The sequence below is a fragment of the Zingiber officinale genome, chromosome 2A (genome assembly GCF_018446385.1).
Source record: "Zingiber officinale cultivar Zhangliang chromosome 2A, Zo_v1.1, whole genome shotgun sequence".
NCBI classification, from domain to species: domain Eukaryota; kingdom Viridiplantae; phylum Streptophyta; class Magnoliopsida; order Zingiberales; family Zingiberaceae; genus Zingiber; species Zingiber officinale.
The window spans coordinates 23,030,120-23,035,608 of NC_055988.1; the positions used below are offsets into that span (position 1 = coordinate 23,030,120).

Sequence of the window (5,489 nt, forward strand, 5' to 3'; positions counted from 1 at the left end):
TCAAAGATCACCTAGCAAAGTATCGGACCATTTAACCATGGCGACATCTTGGGAAATAAAGAAAATTTCATGTGCGGATTACTTACCATGCAAGAGGACTCGCAGTGCGGTTAATTAGTAGCACATTGGAGTAGTGATTATTTTCGTTGAGATCACTCCTGCTAACTCCATTCACGTGAATCACTCCTTTTCTTCTTAATTTCGAATTTGTTGACAATATGTGTGACCATGCCTTTGAGTTGTCCGAAATCACTGGTATTTTACTTGAAATGAGATCCAAATCCTATAAAGAATCAAATCCTATAAAGAATCAAGAGAACATGAACTTGTGCATCTTTGATTTTCATTCGATTTTAAATATAGAGAGGAATGTGCATATCTTTCAAGTTACAAGTAGATTTGATATCAAAGTGACAATCTAGCTATGTCAAATTGCTAAAGAAATTAAATATTAACAAAACATACATTAGACAAAGTGGAATGGAACCCACTGCACAACCTATCAGAAAGAGTATATGATCCACGGGAAAGATGCAGAAAGCTACATGAAAGAGTATATGAGCATAAGTTTACCCGCTATTGATTAAATAAAAAAGGAACAAAATTTGCACAATGCTTCATTAAAGTTTTAGAAAAACACAAAAATAATGTCTGTGACTTGTCAAATAATGTAACAGGAGTTGAGTAATTGTACATTCCATCTGTATTTGGATTTCCGCTTTGGTGCAGGATCCCCTTCTTGTTATGTGTTGGATTGATGCACATTCTAGAAGTCATCACAAATACTCTGCAAATTTTTTAAACAAGCATAATGTCAGTACAAAACAACTATTAATTAATTCCTCCATCTAGAATTCTTCCTACAAATTTTTTATACGCAAGGAGTGAACTTTAACACCCAAATCAAATGCTCAAAGGCAAATCTTCATAATCCTAGAAACTTGGAGTGTTCTTAATTCCAATTCAACGAATCAAAGAAGATCATCCACAATAGTGATGGAATATTAAAGCAAGGTAGTAGACCAGAAGAGAAATTGATAGGACCTTCCGAGGAAGAGGGCTTCTTGGAGGGTGCATCAGAGGTTGGACTCTTGGTGTCGCAGTGCTTTCCGGGGCAATCAATGCGGTCGCCCCAATACAAGTACTTGCTCTCCACCACCGCCTTGGCGGCTTCCCTCGACGACGTGGAGGAAGCAGGGATCGCAGAGGAGAAGGCAACCCAGAGGAGCGCGAGGGCAGCGGCAGAGATGAGGAAGAGTTATACGACGAGGTGCCGTTGGAACCGAAGAATCGCCATAACGGTGAGAGTCCGAGGTGTGGTTCACTAAATTCATCAATCTACGAGACGAACTAATTTTGTAATGATATTTGAGAATATACATTAAAACTTATTAATGGGGATGTAGCTCAAATGGTAGAGCGCTCGCTTAGCATGCAAGAGATATGGGGATCGATACCCCACATCTCCATAAAATATTTTATTAGTTTATGTTTTTTATTTTGTATGTGAAAGTAATAAAACTCTTTATATATAATTTTATTATTCTAGGTACTCATTTATGAGAAATTCATGAACATACAATAGTGTTAATTTTTTTTTAGAGTTTAGGTTAAAAAAGTGAACATTATTTTTTAACAGGTTTTCGTTGATGATCTTGGATTGATAACCAAGGTTATCAAGAATACCTCCAACAAAACACACCCTAAATGATCATGATTTGCGTATACATGGGTGTGCATGATAACAAAACACTATAAATATAGTTTTGATATTCTGCATACCGTACTCTGCACATCTCTTGAGTATCCAATTTGTTTTTTTAATTTAATTTTTTGTTATGCTTAATACTATAATCCAAATCCTACACTCAAAAGACCAACTCTTATTGACATAAGTGGAGCTAAAAAAATTCATATTTCGTTGATTCTATGTGCTGCCCACGAATGTCGCCTAGGCTAGCATCCGTGTGTGTATAGTATGTTATGCGATCGTCCGTGCCTGATTGGTAGAGGCACCTGGAATTGATCAAGGCATCTCAATTTTTTTTATTTTTTAAAATTAAAAAAAATCCATAAATCGGAGCTAAAAAAAATATCCTATATATATATATATATATTATACCCGTGAGTATCTAATTTTGTTTAATTTGAACATTATAATTTAACATATATAGACACTAAAGGTAAAATCTAATTAATTTAAACTCGGAGCTTAAAAAAATAAAATAAAATAACACATTTATTTTAATTGGGGTGTCTGGATCAATTCTATGCGCTCGACAACACAGTTGTGGACTGTTCCACTACAAAAAAACAGCATTACCGACGGAATATTCCGTCGTAGTTCTGTCGGTAGAGGCATTCACCGACGGAAAATAAAGTGTCGGTGTAAAATTCGTCGGAAAATTATACTCTGACCGAATTACTGTTCCGTCGGTACATTTATCGATGGAATAACTAGTTCCGTCAGTAAATATATACCGAGGGAAAAGTTATTCTGTCGACAATTTTCGCTATCCTAATCTATGAGCCCGACAAAAGAGTTGTGGACTGTTCCACCGCGAACGATATATATATAGGTGCCCATCTTGTATTAGATTTATTTTTTAAAATTTATTTCTTTTAGCTCCTGAGTTAAGCCGATTAGATTTAAACTTTAGGGTTTAGGAGTTGGATTTTAGTGTTCAAGCTAAAAAGATTAAAATTAAAAAATTTTAAGTACCCATGGGTTATATAATATATGTATTTTGGGTGTTTAGGATTTACAATTTAAAGGAATAAATTTTTAAAAAAAATTGAGATGCTTGGATCAATTCTAGGCGCGTGAATTGTTCTGCAGCGAATGATCCTTGTAAATTTCTCATGAAGGAGATCATTGATCATAAGCAAAGGAAACCGGAAATCTCCATGTTTCAGGAGATACATTCTCTTGTGAAACATAGAACAAACACACTATTGTAAAACAACAAATTACTACAATCAAAGTTAACTGCAAAATTGAATCATTACCCGTTCAGCAAGCACGCAAGCTTTGCCAGGAGTCCCAACACCAACTGCAATTAGTTTAACTCCTGCTGCATCAAATTTGGATGAGTTTGCAAGTATCAAAAGAGAAGAGCTAAACTCACCAACAAAAACATCCAAAATGCCTCAGGAGTGCAACCACTAAAACACACTAATCCACACAAAAGTAGTTGATCATGTATCAATCAATCTGCTAGGACAATGAAACAGAACAGCTAACAATTGCCTAATCAAACAAACTAAGAGCAGGTGGTAATCAGATCTAGAGAAGAAAGATTTAGAAAATCAGTAGTTAGTATGAACGGGAGAAGGGAAAAAAGGAAGCAATTTGATATTTCGTTTTGGTCCCAGAGATCGCTGAGGAACAGGGCTCTCCAGTGCCCCCGCTGCGAATACACGGATACCATCTAGGGCATCCCGGGTTGCGGTCTCATTGACGCCGCTAGTAGCGATTGCGACAGAGGAACCATGTGACGCAGCTTGAAGGATCGGCATCTGAAGCCGACTATTGACGAGCCGAGTGAATCGGGGGATCAAACCCACAGATGGCTTCGGCGGAGAATTCGATCAGCTTACGAGGGAACGAGGCGGAGAGAGGGTGAGCGACGGAGGAGAGGTCCTGCTCGCCGATGCAGCTGCAGTGGCGAAGCAACAAACCTTAACAACCTCCAGAACAAAATCTCAAGCAACAAGACTCTCCTTTTTTTTCCGCGGTCAAGGAGAAGGAGACGTGAGAAAGATCACAGTTTGCAATGTACTCTCGCGTCTTCTTAAAAAAAAAACTCTAATGGCCATTTAGACTAGGTGGAGTTGTACTCTCGCCTCTTCTTACAAACAAAAAGAAATTGTAATGACCTTTTATACTAGATGGAGTTTAGAGTTTAGGGTTTAGAATTTAGTCCCATATCGTTTGTTTTTGATTGACGGAGTGGAACTAGTGCTATAAAAGAAGAGGCTATAGCTCTAATTTATTCATATCTTTCTCAGCTTTTTGGCTAAGATCAAGTGTAGTATTTGTTTTTATTAGTTTAATATCTAATACATGGACCATTGGATCACTAAGATATTAAATTAATTTTTGTTTTTGGGGATAGATCATCTACTAGATCTTTCGTGTGTTATCCTTGTGTTGTACTATTGCAGGGTTCGTGTGTTAAGTTCAATTAACTTTTTCTATTAAGGTGGTGTTTGGTTTAGAGGTTTGGAATTAAGGGAATGGATTCATTTCCAAACCTGGATGAAACCCACCCCGTCCCTTAGGTTTTGATGGAATAGGAATAGGAATTAAGTTTTGGACAAAAATACCCTTAGTTTACTTTCATTCTCATTTCTCTATACTATGATACCTATTCTCATTCCGATTCCTTGGAGAGAACCTAACACCACCTAAATTAAGTTTATTTTTAAATTATTTATTACAGTCCATGAAATTAAATCATAAAATTTTATATATTTTAAAATAAATACAAAACACATAAAAAATAATCAAATTTTTTTTACTGATTTAATTATTAATTTTTAGTTAATAAATAAGAAATTTTAAAATTATAATTGAATAAATTGATGTTTTCTTAGATGAAATTTTGAAATAATTTAATTAAAAATTTAAATTTGATTAGGTTATTCATTTTAAATTTTAAATGTTATCAAGTTCTCAATTTAATTGGTATCAAGTATTCAACTTGCAAATCCTCCAGCCATGAAAATTTTTAACCAGTCTGTCAGTCCAGTGTTATTAGATCAACCGTCCATTAAAGAAAATTCATCCGTTAATTCACCAAGATTTAAACACGATCCTTAAATATTTGAGAAACTAAAAAAGTGCCCTACCGTGGTACTATTACACAAGAACAACCTTATTTATTGCTTAAACTTATTCAATTAGTTATTAAATTTAATAATTTAAACTTATTTTATTTTATTTATTTAACATGTTTATAAAAAGTTATTGATGATTATTATTCACTAATAAACTTGTTCAAATTTATTCATAAGTTATTGAAACATGCCCAATAAATTAAAATTGTGTTGTATTGAACACACATAAATAATTCCATATTAAATTGAACACCAAACTTATTTTTGAACCATTGGTTCATTTACTGCCCTATCCGGCACGCTTGGGATATGCAACGAGGGCAGAATGATAGCGCACGCTTGGGATATGTACCGAGAGCACAATGTTGTTACCATCTCGATGATCTTGAACCAACTCCAGACCAATGCTTTGGATAAACATGCTCGCTCAGTCAAACTGATAAGTAAATTGTTCGGTCACACTCAAAGAACAAGCCAAATGAAAGGCCATGGGGAAACCCTAACCCTACGGTCTACGGAGGGCCCTAACTATAGGAGAGTAACTCGAGGGGTGATTAGCTTGCGGGTTAGATTAACAAACATGTTAAGGTGCTTTCATACTAGGAAGCAACAGAGTTGGGAAAGTTGGCAACAAAGTTCTTTAATAT

At 35.4% G+C, this 5,489-nt stretch overlaps 1 pseudogene; it reads left to right on the forward strand.

Moving 5' to 3' along the window:
• Positions 1–3,998: 3,998 nt before the first annotated feature.
• Positions 3,999–4,183, forward strand: LOC122044493 (annotated as a pseudogene).
• Positions 4,184–5,489: the final 1,306 nt, after the last annotated feature.